Here is a 19,366-nt window from a genome sequence, read left to right as displayed (position 1 = left end):
TTTCTTTATAACCAGTTTTTGTGCAAATCACTTGGATATGCAGTGTCTCTAATTAACAAAGAATTCCAGATAAAGCTTTGATTAAGCTATTTTCTGAAGCATTATTTTTGTCAGTTTAAGAGGGACATTAGTAATATTTTTGATGATAAAGTAAACAGTGATATAAAATGAACTGCTAGTAGTGCAGAGTCCCTTAATGCTTTTGTCATGGGAGGACTTTGATTATTGCCTAGTGTTTTGCTGAACTCTACTGAATCACAGATAAATCTGTTGTTTCTGTGAATGGTTCTTCAGCAAGACGAAAATAAATATTAAGTGACCACATATGACAAGGCTTGATTGAGAAAGAACCCTTGAAGGGCATGTGGAAGTCCATGGAACAAGAGTGGCCTGCAATTAGCATGCTTTTATGTGGTTTATTGCAACATGAATGTGCCAGTCTTCTCTTTGTTTAAAAGCTCTTGGAGCTGCAAATTTTGAAGCTGTCTCTTTATCTTTATGTTTGCTTACATGTATTCTGGTTTTCATCTGAGAATACGGAGCCTGTTTCCAAGGCAAGGTGCTCTTCAGTTCAAAATACAGAAGCATGGTGAATATATTAGACAGTGAAACGAGTAAGACAGCAACTGTAATTATTGCAGCTAATGCTACATCACCCAGCCTTGGACAGAAAGAGTTGAATCTATGCAATTATTTTCAATGAATGTGCTCCAGAAGACAAATCAGCATTTTCAACGAAAGAGAACATGGGAGAAAAATTGTTCATTTCAGATAAAATAATGAAGGCAATAATCAGTGGGATAAGGCAAATAGATGGCAAGACCCACTTGTTAAATATTAGCTCTTCAGACCTGTACAATAATAGAATAGAACTGCATCCTAAATGAGATATTGTTATGTCAACTGTCATGGATGTTTAATCATGTCTGGACAACATTTTTTTTTCTCATATCTCCTAGTGTCAATATTTTATCCCTAGTACTGTATGTGGACTTTCAGGAAGCTGTCCACATATGGTAGTTTTGGAGAAGTCTGGGTTAGGAATAAGAAAGTCTGAAATCTGGGTTTCTTGTACTTAATAAACAATGTGACATTTCTATGTGCAGTTCTCGCACCACAGAATGGCCAAGAAAAAATTTTACTGTAATAAGATCCTGTTGATGAAATGCTGCAGACAAAAGGTCTCTATGAGTGGGGGTGAAATGGGCTTGCCTCAGATATTTGTATGCTACTTATTTAATGAGACATTGATTTATTACCTTACCAATCTCTGCATTGCTTTTTGCAGTGCAAATACACCAGTATGTTCAGATATATAAACAGATAAAAGAAAAACAGACAAGGCAATGATCAATTCAAGCCGACACGTTTTAATGAAGAATTACAAATGGGTAAGTGATTCCAGACAATGCACAAAAGGCAAAGCTTTAGATCAAGCTATATGAATAACCATGACTGAACGAGTTCAAAGCGAAGGACAGGGATGTCCCAGGAGGGCTTATGTGTTTTAGCTGTCGATTCATACAATTGCCTATTAGATAAAATAAAATATTTCTCTCATAGAGTCCACACAGTAATAGAGCAGACAGACAGTTTTTGATGTGTCAGCATGTCAGTGGTGAGATACTAGACACATGGTGTTGCACTGATGATGAGCTTTGCTTCATGTACTTTGCTTCTTGGGCAGCAGTGAAATAGTAGCAGAACTGCTCAACTATACTACCTAGCTAATACAATTACCAGCTTTGAACCCATCCAGTCCGTGAGCAAGATGAGTGCATAGTCACAATATCTCAGTTGTGTGTAAACTTTTCTTCTCCAAAGCACTCAATAAAGCAAGAGCAGGGGCTGTTCCATGCACTGCAAAAAGGAACATGATTGCTTAACAGCACATGGCAACTTTGCCCAAAAGCTTTGAATCAAAAAGAAGATTACTAGCCTACCTAATTTAAAGTGTAAGGCAATGAAACAATCAGTAATCTTTCAATATGCAATGCAAAAAGGATTTCTATCCTTACTCTCTCACAAAAAGTGCAGTTTAATGCTTTGTGAGCACCAGTTACCACGACTTGAGTTTTACATCTTTGCTGATGGCAATCCCAGAAAGTCAAACCTGTTAACTCCATGATGGAGAGCATGTTTAATTTTATTTTAGAGGAAAAAACTGTAATGTTTACTGAATTAGCTATATCACTTCCTCTAGCAATTTAGAAGTCTTATGGACCCTGAGTATTTAGTTATGAGATATGACATTATAACAGCTTCAAGTGAGGAACCTGCTCCTCATAATCAGATGGAATTCAATCATTAATCTAAAACACCTAGTGATATTTACTGCTTCTTTTAATAAAAATATGAATTTCAAACATATTCCATCTAGTTATGTTCATGAGCTGCCTGAACACACAAACCCAGACATTTTTCATTTTCATCAAATGCTGTTATGTTGTGACACTTTAACTCTACAATTAAGCTCTTTAAGTTTCCTAGAAAGAAAATCCATCACAAGCTGTGTGTCATCATTTCAACCCTTTACTTCCTGCCCCTTAACATAACTCTCACTCTAGTAATCTGTATTTTGAAAAGGCATGTTTGACCACATGCAGCCTCCAAGTTTAGAATCTGTTTAGAGAATTAAAATGCTTAGGAAGGGAAATGTAACATTTGGGTTAAGCATTTTACTGAAGCTGGGAAAAAAATGAAAGACACAACAAGGTTGTTAGGCGATAAATGAAAGCATGAGTTTGTGTTACTGAGGTGTTTGAATATTTTCCTGGACTTTGTCCTGTACAATTAAACAAGGTATTTAAGTACATGCCTAAACTAAAATCTCTCTAGTTTAACCTCATTTCCTCCTACAGAGTTTATTTTTACAATCTTGCCTGTGCACACTTCCCTTTGTTCTCTTCGTCACCATTTCCTTTCCTTTCAGTAGCCCAGTTTCAAAAAGAAGCTGCAGCGTGCTCACCCAACCTGTAATTCAGTTCCAGAAACACACCGGAAACCTTTAAATTGCTTTCAGTGAGTAAATTCTGATTAAGTAAGTGCTGTGACATCACTCTAGCACTAATGTTCAATCTAAAATCAAGTCTTTGGTGGTTTTGGTTTTGTGTGTGCATATTTTCTTTCAGCAGCTAATGACAAGGCTTGAAATATCTGAAACATGCCTCCCTTTCTCCACCCCAGTCACATCCCAGATAAACAACCTACCCGTAAGGATTTATTCTGCATTGTATAGTGGTTTTCCATATCCTATTCAGTTAGCTGAATCTCGGCTCAGTTAGCATCTGGTCATTTGCCTACTGCCCTAACACTTTCCTTGCTAGAACTGCACCAGCCAAAGATCTGCCTTCTGAATTCCTGTTAGCTCTATCACTGTGCACAGGGCTCAGTGAAACTGTCTTTGTTTGTATACAGCTGTCTAACTCTATTTTATGAAGTTTTGTCACAATGAGGTTTTCTTCTAAAGAAAAATCTTGTTTTGGTAGATAAGCTATCCTAATCTGTTAACAGAAAAACAAACTCACTTGGAATAACGATTTCCCTACTGTATGGACAACTCGATTTAAAATCTAATAAAATAGAATGCATTTCAGCTCTTGTTCCCTGTTGCACAGCGATTTTCAGTTATTCATTTTCAATTCAGGACGCTATGTTACTTTTGCCTTCAAGCCTCATGTTGGTAAGATGAGGAAAAACCAAGGGATTCAATTTGATTTCATCATCATTACAGTTTTCTGTAATTCATATGCCAGGTTTACTCAAAATGGAGCAGCCTTCTGGACAAAGGTAACAGCTTTTTAACCACCAAACTCCTTCTGCTTGTACCTACTATCACATACAACATGCAGTATTTTGCTGTTAAGCTACCAGGTTGTTGCAGATAAATGCAGGCTATGCTTTCAATAGTGGATATGTTCTGCCTTGCACTGACTCACTGCCTGCCCCAACCTGCATGGAGCACTGCCACCAGACCCCTTCATCCCAGCCTTTTACAAAACAGCATTTCCACCACAGCATTCTTGTCCTCACTATTCTTGGTCTTTTCTTGTCTTTCCACTTACAAACTCTCCTCTCAAAATCCAGGCATAGCACAAATGGCTGATGGCAAGTGGCACGGCACAGCTCACAAAGTAAACTCCCCTCCCAAAATGATGACATCATCCAAATTGCACTGTCTCTGGTGCATGCTTCATTCATGCCCAGGACTGGTATGTACAGACTAAATCTATGCCAGGCAGCACATTAACGACTAAATAAGGATAAATATTAGTGCTCAGGTGTAGCTGCAGAGATTAGAGACTGAGAAATCATCCACTTTTTCAACTCTTTTCTTTGATAATATATTAAATCTGAATTTATTATTTTCTTATAGTTCAGTGCAAACTGATGATTTGGTTCCTTTCTCTACAATGCAGGTCCTTGGTAGGAAGAGGTGGCAAGACTACCAGAAAACCTGGAAATAAGCAAATAGATTGCACCAGGTCACTAGTGAAGGTACAGAAAAAATCGGCAAAGGAAAATTATGTATCTTAGTAAATATGTTGTTTTATCAGTGGTTGTAATAGTTAGAAAACCACTTAGCAAATGGAGAAGAGGGGAGAAGGACAAATAGTGGGAAAAAAGCAAGGAAAATGAGACAGGAGTAAAGTAAGTGACAGTTCGTCAATTCTATGTACAAATGCTGAGGTACTAAACAGCTCCCATCACCTACCACAAGCTATCACAGACCATTTGATATTCTACTCCAAGCATTTGTAAGTCAGCACCTGACCAGTCACCATAAAAATTTCTCAATTTTATTCCAAGTATTTTTATCAGTTCAATATTATAGTACATTCTCTCTGAGCTTAACCGCATCAACAAAATAAAGAATAAAAATAATGTTCCTGATCTAGGAACAGCAGCAGCCATACAGATCACTGACTCTGTCCATTTAAACTGAATATTTATGCATTGAATTTTAAATATCACCTTCCTATCACTTTTCAATAAATTCATTACTTTTTCTCACACAAAATGTCTTGAGTTATGACCACACAATGTTGGTGTTACAGGGATTGTCTTATTTTCAGCCATGGATTATTTAAGAATGGCCCAATCATGTCATGCAAACTTCAGCTGGCCAAGGAACTCACCATTTTGTCAAGAGATAATGATGTTGACATTAATCTGTTTGCTAGCTGACCTCTCCTTATCATTGTGTACCAGTTAAGACTTAAGCTGCAAGTATGTCTGGGGAAGAACATTGAAAAAACAACTCAGAACCCCAAACCCTGCATTACACTAAGATAAACAAGAAGATGTAGGTAAAAATATAATATTACATTGCATTACATATAACATTGGTTTGGTGTAATTGCAGACAGCAGTAGTGTAACTGCAGAGATTTGTAGTGCAGAGAGCACTACAAATAGTGTGATCCAGGTTCTTGCTAATATGCCATCAATCCTACTGATCTTACATCCACAGGGATTTTCTGGAGACTTAAATCCAGACCTTTAGGAAACATGAGCACTGAAGTGGTCTGTGAGCCACCAGCAAGCACATGTCCAATTCATGTGCATGATGACTGGATGATCCAATTGAGACTCTTCCTCTCTTTTTTATTTGTGTGTTTCTCCTTTGCTCTTTATGTATTGCTTATTATAGTATTGGTATTAAGATCAGAACGACCATATCTTCTCCTGTCACTGTTTCCCCCCTGTTTAATTCAAGTAATTAAAATAAAGTAGCAAGGCTCAGGGAAAAAAAAAAAACAACAAACCCCACCATTTAAAAATTGTACCTACCCTGAAAGACCCCTTTGCTGTTGTCTGTCCATAGGAAGCTCGAAGAAGGCAGCAAAGCTATCCAGGAAGACATTGTCTGTAGAGCCAGAGTCTATTGATGTGGTCATGAAAGCTGAGAGGAGAAGATGAGTGTATTTTGGCAGGCACAGTTCTCAACGTCTGGCAGAAGCAACAGAATTCACCAAATGATGACTGAGCCAGGCTGAAATGTAAAGGTTACAGTGAGGTAACTCTTAGCACATGGAGGGCATGTTTTTGTTGCAGTCAAAGGTATGATTAAGGCACTAATAGCAATAATAACAACTGTACTATTTCTAAGGGTTTCACAAAGGATGATGCAGGAAAACTCATTCATTTTTGCTTCCTATGCCAGAAATATTTGAGGGCATCAAAAGGGATGGGAAATTATTGAGTGAAGTAATCTCTGGCAAGAAAGTATGATGGCATATTGCAGATTCACAGGAGACTCTGTGAACTTCCTCAGGTAACAAGTCAGTGGTCAAGCCACTGCCACCTAGCTTTCACTTCTGTGGTACCTGAGGTACCTGCAAGATGGAGCTAACTCCAAAAAGCCTACTGATGGAATCACTTGTCTGCACTGGCAAGCATAACTTTGTCTTCCTAAGGAATGAAATAGTTGTGTTCTCAGTTGATATAAATTGACATAAATACATGCTATTACAGAAATTGTTATCAGCTGTGATATTGCTCCAGAGTTCCCATGCATTTGATTGTATAATCGTACATTTTATGGTGCAGGTTGCAAATTAATCTGTTTCCTTCAAATTAATCTATAAAAAAAGATTATTTGAGATGCATTTGTGGAGTGGTACTTAGGTGTGATCCTGGAATCTGAGGCAAAGCTGAGCACTGGCTTTGGTGGAAGTTCTTGCCAGAATGGAGGTCAAAGCAACCATCTTTATATGTTGATTTTAAACCAACATTATGAAATGTAAAAGTCTTTGGATCTCAGACACACTAATAAATATGTGGTTTGAATAACTTTAAAGAGATTATTTCCATGGAGCCTAATAAAATCCTACATAGTCTACAAAACAAACCCCAGGTTAGATGGAGGCAGGAAATTTCATTCTGGTTACATTTCCAAGAGATTGAGTTTAGCAGGATTAAAATTACTACACTGAAATCATTCAAATGGAATCTTTTGGGCTTTGCAACAAAGTTGCCTTATCTTTATTTAATTTCATTGTTTTATCAGCTGTGTCCTGTTTTCTGCTTCATTGACAACTCTGTTCACACCTAACCAGATAACATTAAATTCTGGATTGGAGGTTCATCCAACAAAAGCTTACAGGCTGAGGGAGTTCGGCTTGTTCAGCCTGGAGAAGAGAAAGCTCCAGAGTGACCTTATAGCAGCCTTCCAGTACCTAAAGGGGGCCTACAAGAAATCCGGAGAAAGGCTTTTTGCAAGAGCATGTAGGGATAGAACAAGGGGGAATGATTTTAAACTGAAAAAGGGTAGATTTAGGTTAGACCATCAGGAAGAAATTTTTTACTATGAGGATGACGAGACACTGCAATTGCCCAGAGAAGCTGTGGCTGCCCCATCCTTGGAAGTGTTCAAGGCCAGGTTGGACAGGACTTTGAGCAACCTGATCTGGTGGAAGGTGTCCCTGCTTATGACAGGTGATTGGAACTAGATGATTTGAAGGTCCCTTCCAACTCCAACCGTTTTATGATTCGATGACTGTGTCCTTTGAGTCATTAAGACTTTTTCAGCATTCACATGTCATTTTATATAGAGATTCTACTATTTTGCTTTTTTTAAAAAAAAATCTCACTCAATGTTGTCAGCTATGTACAGCATCTGGCAAAGTGTGTTTTGAAATAGTGAATTTATTACATGTTCTACCAAAAAGATATATGCCTAAAATGAGTAAAAGAGGTTTCAAGAGGGCAATAGGTGACATTTAGAAGTTTATTTCTAAAAATGAGTGCTTTCTTTTCCAGTTATACAAAGGAAGTCACAAATGTTTGTGTGGAAATTAGAAATCTACTCTGTCAATGCAGACAAATTTCACCACAGTTTTTACTACTGTAAACTTCTAAAGCTGCTTGATTTTCTCATACACTTTACAGCATTTCCAAACCCAGTATCACCAGGAGTGCAGGACAGTGGGATATGGTTACAAAGTCCATGTTCCATATCCAACATACATGGTTTGAGGAAATTCAGAGCAAGTGAAACACATAACAACTTGACCTAAAACTTAAATCAATGGAAAAAAAAAAAAAATCATTAACTAGGGAGATCCTGGATAGATGCTGGGATCTCACTCTGTTTTCCATGAGGCAGCCCAAATTAAAATGTCTTCCTTCCTCTCTCTTTCACTCTCATATCTCATTGCCAGTAGTCTGCAAAGAAGATTGTTCTCCACTAACTTTGACTGTCTTAACATAAACCATCTACCTCAAGTTTGCCATCTAAGATTTTCTTATGTAGACAGAGAAGGAGATCCTATTCTAAGAAAGATGCCTGAGATCATCAGGAAAAAAATCTGGATGTATGTCCCTGTTTTGGTAATTTCTTTAGACTAGACACTGAACTTCCCAATAGCTGTTCAGATAAAAGGAGTTCACCCAGGTCAGACTATTTCCTACAGGAAAGAAAATTGGTCATTTTAGCTGTTCAGAGAATAGCAAAAAAATTGAATCAAAATGTAACAAAGCTTGGGCAGAAAAGGAAGAAATCATGGCTATCTCTGTGAGAAAGGAGGATGTCCCTCAGTAACACAGTCTTGTATCTCTCAAAAAGATTCCTTAAAGGCAGGTTCAAAGTGTCATGCAGTCAGCAGGAGCTGTCAGTGAGTTCTGCTGCTCAGCACTGGATGCAGGACCCCAGCAGTGGATGCCTGCTTTCTCTTAAATGCAGAGTTGTGGGTTTCCTTAAGTAAATATATTTGAAATAGGACTCCTACAGTAGATTTGGAAATATTTTTAGTTTTACTAGACTAATTCTAAGAGCCTGCAGACTCAGGTTTGATATAATAAAGCATAAACCTGGTCGCTACATAATTAACTCAAAATTTAATGAGCAATAAAAGTACAGTTATGCTGTTGCAATGTATTAAGCTTATACTCTTGCTTAATCCATTTAAAAGGGCTCTCTAGGTGTTCACTTGGCAAATAACAAAATAAGGCAAGTCAGAAATTATGCTTATTAAATGTAAATGTGTATCTTTAGCAATTGATATCTAACGTCATAGGACAAACTTGCCAAAATTAATTAAATGAATAAATGCAATTATGTACTTAATATCTCCTTAATTACAAGGCTAAATTATCTTTTACATACAGCACTGTCAGCTTGATGGTTGCCTGTTACCTCACCAAAACAGAGCTGTGAGCACTGAGCTCTTGATCATGCTGGGCTCCCAATGTGGTTGGAAATCTAGGCACTGTGATGCACAGTTCTGTGTCACAAACTTAAACTTCACATGCAATTACTACTTTCTTAACCACTGACCTGTCTCATGGTATATGCAAGATTTTTTTGTTGAAATTTGACTATGTACTGGAGGAGAAAATTATTCATAATTTCATTTCAATACTGTAGGTATTGAAGGTCTATAAGCTGTTGAAATTGTTATTAGTACTGTATTTTCACAAGGTGGAAGACTACAGGAATTATTACTGATGGATAATGAGCAATTCTCTCCAGCTCCATCTATCAGTATCTTTGGGTGGTGTTACAAGTGTGCTTTCAGCAGTAATACTTATTTCAACTCTAGATCCTTCTTTTTAAGGCCACCATGACCTATATGTCCCTTGATAGTCCCAGGCTGCAGCTGCTTCACAGCAAGACTACAGGACAGTCAAGCTTTCTCTCCAAAATGCCAGAGATGTTACAGCCAGTAAGGCTCCATTCAAATCTCATCCAGGGCCAAGGTGTGGGCTGGCATGAGAGACTCTGCTGTAGAGGCCATGACTTATCTTGTGAGACACAACAGAAATGCACAGGGCTGAGCAGATACAGAAGAGCTTTTCCTCCTTTTCTGACAATGGGAAATTAAATATTGCAAGATTATAACTTTCACCACAGCCACATCAGAAACCAACTGTAGACCCAAAACCAAACTCAATTCACGTAAGTCTTAGTTCATTACTTCACCTCTTAACCAAAGTAATACCAAGAAAAATATCTCACCTGTTGTAAATTAGCTCAAAAGAAGGTTTCATCTTAGATCAGTGTTCAATTTACAGTTTTCAATGTTTTACTTTTGTCTTCATCATATCCCAATCATAAGCTACAAATAACCACAACATTCACAGGATTTTTATAAAATTTATTTCCAGAGCAATAGAACCAATTCTCCTCCAGATACATTCCCTGCCCCAATAAAACAATTGATAAGTATTTAACAGTGTGTTCACTTTCTAAATAACAAGGTCAAAGCCATTTATTATAATGATTTTCATGCTTCTCCACTACAGTTACATCAGTTTTTCATATCCAAATCAAAAGTTGAAGTCTAAATTAAGTGTTTCAACCTTCTCTCAACCATCTCAATGAAGCATTTTGATATTTCTATATTGAAGGTTTTAAGAAATGTCTTCTTTTTTTTTTGGTGCAAAATTCTACAATTTTCATTCCTTGTTTTAGGACAAAATAAATATCAAAATATTGCAGTTTCTCTGGTAAAAGCAATTGCAGATTTTGAACAGCTGTATAAATTAGACTAGCCCTCAACTCCATTTTGCATGCACAATAGGTAAATGGCACTGGGAATTTGAAGTGCACTTTTAACAAAATCTCTACATTTTGCTTTTGTCATCGTTGTGACTCACGGTTTAATGAGGACAGCTCTCAACTTTTAAAACCCATTCAGAAAAACTGTTGTGTTTTGGTTTTTATATTAAAAAAACCAACACATTTTTTTCAGTATATTTTAGAAGTGCTTGGGAACCACCAACAGTCTTTCATGCACATATTTTAATGTGTTGTCTTTTTCTCTATTTTTTCCAGAAATCTTTAGAAATTCCCTTCCGACTCAGCAGGCTGTTTTATCTTACATTAAAGGCAAAAGAATCAAAACACAGAACAGAGAAGGATGTCTATTTATTGAACTATAGTGCATCAGAGATTTGCAGAGTAGTTAACAGAAGCCAAAAGGGTTAGGAACTAACACAAGCTCCTTTCAGGAGATTATTTTGATATGCTTTATTCATTAAAGAAAAATAAAATTTTCCAAAGTGTCTTGTGAGTGATACCATGCAGCAGCATTTAGGGATTTTTTTAAAACCAGAAATACTTACATTGTGCTTTCTCACAGCTAAATGTTTCATGTGGATTCTAAAAGATATCTTGTTAAAGAAGAATTCTTGAAAAACTGCCACAAAACATCATTAAAACCTACTAAGCCTGAGCAAAAATTATACTGGGCATTCTATATTGCTTTAACAGTATATAAGGTGCCTACTAGCAGAGATAAATTACATTTGCAACTGTTTCGAGTGTTATAAACAAGAATGTTCTGTCCAGATTTTTATAAATTTTGAAGTCAGGTTGGATGTTAGTACTAGTCGCATTATATTCAAAACACACTGCATTTTCGGTGTGTTTGGTCAATGCATCTTCACTGTTATTTAGCTACTGTACCACTGAAACAGAAAGGTTTAGACAGGTTATAACTGTGGATAGAATCTGGCTCCTAGAAGGAGAAGAGTAGTCAACTGAAATGAAATTCTGGCCATATTAATGACATTCATCTCTGAAAACTTTTCTTATGGTGAGAGCTTTGGGTTGGGGATCCTATTGTGTGTGAAAGAAAATACATGGCTTTCAGTTTCTTTGCTACGTTTCCTCAGATAATAAATCGCCCTCATAGTTAAACCTCTTTTCTGTTATTCTGCATAGTGTTCTTCAGCTGAGGTCCTTGTTATATATGTTTGTTCTTCCATTGGGTGTTGCAATGCTGTGCTTTGCAAGCAAATATACATATACGCTAACAGAAACACTCCTATTTCACTTACACCTCAGTTGAATTCAGTGAGATTTCACCAGGAGGAAAAGCTGGCTAAAGATCAAAATAAGGCACAGTCTTTTGGGGCTCTGACAGGTTCCTCCTGAACCCTCTGCTATGGGTGAGGATGCCCAGAAGGGAAGGTTGAAGATAGACTCGTGAGTGGTGCTGGAACCCATTCCCAAACCACCTTCAGAGCATTACTCGTACTCCAGGGAAATACAGTCACTGCTCCTCATCCCCATAGCTTTTACCGTCATTTCCCAGTCACTGCCCCACTTTAGCTTTCTCAGCAAAGGAGAATTTGCTTTAGCAATCTTGGTCATATAAAGTGTTTAATATGTGGCTTGGAGTTGAGGAGATTCATAGGACCTAAATTCACCGCAGCATTGACCCTCAGATGTCCTCACCCCAAATGAGGGCATGAGGTCCTTCTGCTCCCCCTTGGCTCACTCAAACATCTTGGAGTTATTCCTGTCACACGCAAATATGAACTCCCAAACTACTGTATGAAAAAGTAATAAAATCTCATATTGACAGGCACAACATTTGCAAATTGACTTGACCTGTGAATTATGAAGAGGCTGTAGAGATATCTCTGTCCTATTCCTTATTTCTCTTCTTGGATTTATGCTTATGCTACCCCTCTGTTTAAAGCTGCAGAAAGGTCCTTGCAAGCTCCAGAAAGTGGTTTGTGCTGCATTAGGTTTCCATAGCAGGATCACAAGATCTCAGGATGCATAAAATACTTTTAAGAGATTTATGGAAGGAAGGTAGCTAAGAAAACCAAACTTAAGGGGGTTTAAATTTATGTTGCAGAAAATCATGTATCTTTTGAACAATTATTAAGCAAAGCTGATGTTCTTTAGTGTGCTGGCTATGGATATTACTTGTGATTTGGAAGTAGAAGGATGTTCAGAAGATGACTGGGGTCTCAGGATGCATGAGTTTAATTCCAGCCTTATCTGCAAGGGAGGCAACCTAGTGCCTCAGTTTATCATTTAAAAAATGAAAATTGTACCTCTCTTCCACAAAATAACATTCAGAAGATAATTTCACCAATGTTATGAAATGTTCATCCATTAGTTTAATGAAAATCCTAGAATATAAATATATCCCCACAATATGGTCAAAACTAGACAAAAAAATATTATTAGGAAAAAATTACTGTACTTGGAAATGACCTGTGATTTATTTTTTTACACATGACCCGTTTACTCAAGACAGAGGAATCCTTTATTGAAACAGAAATATATCAGGTGAAATTTTAATCAAGCTGTCAGGCTTCATTCTAATTCTCAGGCAGTCTACATGGAGGAGAGAAAGGGAGAGGAAACATTAAAACCAGTTCTCATAAAGAGATAGAGAGACACAGAGCAACAAGCTGTGCTGATATATTAATTATCTATTTATAATATGTAATCTTTTCAACTTCTGTCATGATAAAATCAACAAAGAATTTAGCTGAAGACAGCCATAAAATGAACTGATTACAGCTTGTGTACAACAGTGATGAAAGAGCAAATACACACAGCTCTGCAAATGTGAAATATAACATGACAGAAAGCACAGGCACAGCGATAACAGCAGGTAATTGCTGGGCTCTGTAGCTCTCCCGCCAAACCAACTCTGTGATATTTCTTTTGTTCTGTAACTGGCATGTTTTTGGCACATGGGAGGTGGGGGAAGGAGCAAGCTGAGGCTGAACTCCTTGTGAAAGCTTCTGCAACAGTAACGAGTGCCAAAGCAATGGGAGGGCAGGGTTACACAGAGCTGAGCCTTCCAGGTACTGCCGTGTCCAGCAACTGGGAGGAATCATGTCCAATAACTCTACATGGCCAAAGGTTAAAGGCTGACATTTTCCCTTTTAATTCCACCACAAACTCTCCGTGAAGACAACATGCTTAAGGCCTAATTCAGCCCACTGGAGTTAATGGCAGGATCCCTTATCCCCATCAAACAGCTTGGGATCAGGACCGAGTCTGAGAGCTCACTGGGTAGAAAATAAGCATTTAATGCGTATATTTGCATGCATAGCAACTTAATGGTGCTTCTCGTGGAACTAGGAACAAGTTTGAGCTTTGAAGTGGTGGGCAAGGTGAGAATCAAAGGAATGTAAGACCCACAGGTTAAGACAACTGAAATAAAATATAGTGAAATGGACAGAATACCAACAATATCAATAATTACAATAATTATAGAAAACAACGAAAAAGAAATGAAAAGTCAGAAAACACAAGCAATGCACAGTGCAACGATCCAATCATTATCCCAGCACTGCAAAATCCAGCACTAAACCAAGTCCGTAAGCATCACGTTTATATGTCTTTTCAATCTAGGGATGGTGATTCCACCACTTCCCTGGGCAGCCTGTTCCAATGCTTGACAACCATGTTGGTGAAGAAGTATTTCCTAATATCCAATGTAAATCTCCCCTGGCACAACTTCAGGTCATTTTCTCTTGTCCTGTCACTTCTTACTTGGGAGAAGAGACTGACCCCCACCTCACTACAACCTCCCTTCAGGTGATTGTAGAGGGTGATAAGATGTCCTCTGAGCCCCCCTTTTCTCCAGGCTTAAGAGCCCCAGTTTCGTCAGCCACTTCTCATAAGACACATACTGCACTTAATAGAAAGAGGACCAGGTGGCAAGTCATAGGGTCATGACTGTGTTTCTAACTCCTCAAAGTTGGATGTTCTTCAGTGCTTGAGTATTCATATATTTATTGTGAGGCATCTATTGCACAATATAGGCATGAGGCTGTTTTGTACTTTGTTCAGTATTCACATTTTCAAGCATATTTTTAAGATTTCAGGTTTAGGGGCTTGTTTCTCTTTTGCCTCTTCCATTTTCCAGTGACTCCAAAGTACCCAGGCACTCGTGCATATGCAAAGCTTTTAGAACATCAGCAAACCCACTGAAGTCAATGGGGTTAGCCTTATGCCCAAAGCCAAGGTTCACTCAAAGCAATTAGTCACAGATTTAACCCTATGTAGCCAAAAGAAGCCAGTCAACTTCAGCAGACTGTCCTCCTCCAGCACAAATTTGGGCATATACCTCGTGCTTTGCCAGATGGGAAATTTCCAAAATTAAAGGGTAAATTGTTCATTTTTTGATATTAAAAAATCTGTGGATTCTTTCTTTTTTTTCAAGTAGCTTTGAGACAAAAAGATCTGTAAGACAAGGGTGGAGGTTCTGTTTCTTTAGGACCATCCTGAATGGAAGCAGTTGTATGTTTCTGCTGCTATACATTGCATCTCATCTGCCAAAGCCCATGTTATGTCTATGCCTGATCTTCCACTTGATCAGACACAGTCACCCTGACATCAAGCATTTCCGAAAAGGCCAAACCCAGGCTGCCTTTGATATTTTTAAGATTAAATCACAAAGGAAGAAAATAGCCTTTGGCAGAGAAATCAGATCTATAACTTAAATGGCTGGTATTTCCCAGGAACATAGAGCACAGGATTTCAAGTCTGTTAGAGAAGGGATTTGAGTTGAGGCGTTACATAGCCCAGGTAGATGCAGTAATCACTGAACAACAGAAAGTGATGGATGATGCAGGGTCTGGTTTTAGGTGATCCTTCTTCATACCTACCTGCATTTTTGGATCTTAAAAATCTTTCTGTACACTTTAATTAAGCTGATATATTTTTGAGAAATGTTTTGGTGAATAAGCACTCTTTGTAAAAGAAAACCTAAAAATCATCATGTTCCTAGCAAATTTTAGTAAGATGTAAGAGGTTTGGATCTTAAGAGTTCATATAGTAATCTTTTTTAAAAAGTCAAAAACCCTCCAATGTATTGTCTGGATTTGGTAATATCTAAATATGTATGTAGTACCTACTTGTTTCTTTGGTTTCTTTTTCTAAATAAATTCCTACATCCATGTTCTTACAGTGGAAATGAAACCCAAGGAATTCTATGTTACTTTGTCATAACCAGAAAGAAGAGAAGAATTCCTAGTTTCCTCTTTTTCAGAAAAAAGTCTCTTCACCGAAAAGGTTATTTCTTTTCCACCCAAAACATGGTTTCCCAGCATCTCTGCTCTAGACATACTGAAACAGGACTCTTGTTGCTGACAGAAGCATCTGCTAGAGGGTTACACCTGGGGTCCAGAACTCAGCTGTTCTGAAATGAAAGATTATTACATCAACGCAGTGCACAACCTGTAATTGCCTTGCTTTATTTCAGCTGGACTTTTTTATGTCACTATGCTGTCTTCCTATTAAATAAACCTTCGTTACACGAGCATCAAGTTAAGTTAATGTGAAAGAAACTGATCGATAGCTTTCTGCTTAGCTTGCTTTAGTTCAAACTTTATTCTCCTAAACCTTTTCAGACATCACAAGCCACTCTAACCAATATCTGCTGAGAAGAGCCTTTTACCAAATTTGGCTGTTCTGACCATTTAATTTTAAAGTAGTCACCTGCAAGCTAGATCCCACCATGCAAAGAGGGACCAATATGACACGAGAGTTAATCTTGCATCAACAGATGTCCATGGACAGTGCTACACTGTGAAGAGAAACTGGAATAGTACACAACACCACAGACTATCAGTGTGGTAGTACAGGGCTTTAAATGATTGAGGCCAAGTTTGCTAAAGGACTCTTATCTTCAGCCTACTTCCAAACTCATATACCTTCCTGCATAGTTTGCATGTTGTTGTTTAACTTCCCTCCTTAAATGAGGATTTTTCCAGTGCATAGTTTGCAGATGCTTTTCCCTTTAAAAACTCTTTCCATGTGTATTTTTTTATGTTTGTTTGGTTGGGGGCGGTGCGTGTGTGTTTGGTTGGTTGGTTTTGTCTTTGTTTTTTTGTGCGGGTTTTTTTTTTTTTCAATACTGACATTTCCATGTTTTTAGTGCTCTTAATACAAGATTTGCAACATGGCATCAGATGAATTGCCAGTCTTATCAGCACCCTATCTCCTGAAGGAATAAGGTGCGCTGGGCAGAAATTCAATAATCTTGTCAGAGAAGGAGGGATAGGTGTTTTGTTCTTACAAATGGAAAGGAGGGAAGCAGTAAATCCTAATCTCCTGACAGTGATTGACAAACTTGACTCACATGAATTGTATTGAGTTTCATCTAATGTAACTTATTGGTTTTATATAAATAATCTCTTTTCTGATTATTTTTTTTCAATATGACTTCTAACAGAAGGAAACACAGAGAAGGGGCACAAACAGACTTATCCTTACAGATCTGAAAGCTATTTAAACTAATCTGGCTGACTTTGCCCTGTTAACAAGACTCAGCTGTGTAGACAATCTTGCAGAAAGCAGAAACATTTTGAATCCCTATCCAGCATGAAAGTGTTTCCACTACGGTGAACCAAGCATCTACCACATGAACTCTACATTCATTCTCTTATTCATCCTGATGTGAGTATTCTAATTCCAAAGGCTTTTTCCAGACTTTACTGCTTCTCAATTTTCAGGTTTGCTTAAAAGCTAATTCTATAAATATACTTTTTGTTTCTCTTTTTGTTATAAATATAAAAATAAGTTAAAACCTTTGAGGAATGAGTAAACTTGTTATGTATAACTGGAAAACACATAGGTTGTTGTAATACCTGCTTATAAACAGCAGATTGTGTAAATATGCAATGAGAAATGATATGAAAGATAACAAAATTGTCAGATGGCCAGTGACTTTCAAGATGACATCTGAAGATGAGAAACAGTTCATCAACCTACATGTTAAACAAATCATACTTCATGCCTTCATTTTCAAGTGCCTATTAAATCACCATGGGAAGGACAGAGGTTGCAAAGTTACCATGAAGCTTCACAATATTTTGGAATATTTTTCCTCAATTAAAGAGCTAGCTTTTTATGAGATTCCAGTATATATGACTTCCACTTCTTGTGTTGAAAGGTTTAGATGAGCTGAAATCTAGAAAAGTGCCTGAAACTGTGCCTAAAAAAAGTAGACACATCTAGAAAAACAGAAAAGCGGAAAAGTGACTGAAACATAGAATTTAGGTTCTGACAAAAACTCATGGTCTAGAAAAAAAAAATCTGCTCTAAGCAGTCAGAAAACCCACAGGGTTGCCTGTATACTACAGTCTTTAGAAAGAAGACAAGGCACACCTTCCGCCTCATTTACCTTCATATAGGTGTGTTGAGAGGGAGTATATAATTCCTTTTATATACCAGCCTAATGGTTAAAGCACTCATCCAGAAAATGGAAGATTAGTGTTTTAAACCTTCCCATCTCATTTTCTTCCCAAATAATTGCTACTAGCACCAGACTAGTCATGGTCAAAGGTATGATTTCTCCAGTTCGAGTGGAGCAATAGGGAAAATATCAGATCTGCAAGTTGTGGAAAAAAAAAAAAAAGAGACAGGCAAGAAATAGCCTTATTTAGTACTGTAGTGTTTAGGAAAAGAGAAAACAAAAAAACCCCATCAAAACAAACAGGTTTCTGGTTCAGGTTTTAGTTTCCCTCTCCCAGCTGAGCACCTTAACCATAAACAGATTCCTTCTCCTTTGTTCTCTAAGCCAGGAAAGTCTTTCCAATATAAAATCAAGCAATCATTGGGATGGGCACCATGCTCCAAGTCACAAACACAGGAGGGTGATCCGATGCATATGGAAGTCAGGTGATACCCTACAGGGTCTGCTCAGGTAGGGCTCACCCAGCTCCCCAGACTCGCTGAGTGCAAGTCCTGAGTGACTGTCACATGCTGCCCTGGCTTCAGCTGTAAGAGACTGAGAAAATCCAGATCAGCATGTACCCTGCAGGCACCATTCCTCTTCATTTTGTTATTCGTTATACTTTAAAGTGTATATTGTTAAGCAGCAAGTCTCCAGAGACCTGTAGTTAGACTATTTTTTTTTTTCTTTAAATCAAATTGTCTCCTAACTGATGTATCATAAAATCACACAGCACCACAAACCAGAGAGTTAGTTTGTGGAATGCACATTTTTAAGTAACAAAAGTTATTAAGAAAGAAATAGAGCTGTAATAGTTTCCTCTCTACCTAATGATGGTGGTGTCCTTTCCCAAGGGCCCTTGTCACCAGTTCTAATTTGCTAACTCTGACACTTTGCATGCAACCATGAACAGCTAAAATCAATGGGAAATGGAAATGTCCTGATGAGTCAAATTGAGCCCACCTATGCTGTCAATGGTTTCTTCACCCCTATTAATGCTGTGTGAATCTTCCTGGGTGTGCAATGATAGATCAAACAAGAGCAGAGCAATACAGTGTGATGCAATGTCTAGCTCTGCTGTGCCTGCTGTCTGGAGCACAGCCCTGGAGTCAGAGATCCTGCAGTACATCAGGGGAAGTAAGTACCTGAGAATGTGATCTAAACCACCTTCATGTTGACTGCAGAGTTATCTTGCCAATCAGCAGGTGAACATTGAAGAGAAGGGTGTACCTTATACCTTACTTGGAAATAACCAGCTAACCACCTCCTTTACATCCTGCTCCAAATTTTCATTTGAAGCTACTTTAACTTTAATTTAGTCTTTTGATGAACTGACATGCATGGAGAGTTTTTATGAGGGTCCACAACACAGGTATCCATCACTTTTTATTTTATGCAGGTAAGACTCAAGCCTTGTGATAT

Source organism: Psittacula echo (assembly GCF_963264785.1).
Source record: "Psittacula echo genome assembly, chromosome: 5".
NCBI lineage: Eukaryota > Metazoa > Chordata > Aves > Psittaciformes > Psittacidae > Psittacula > Psittacula echo.
This window is presented reverse-complemented; position numbering follows the sequence as displayed.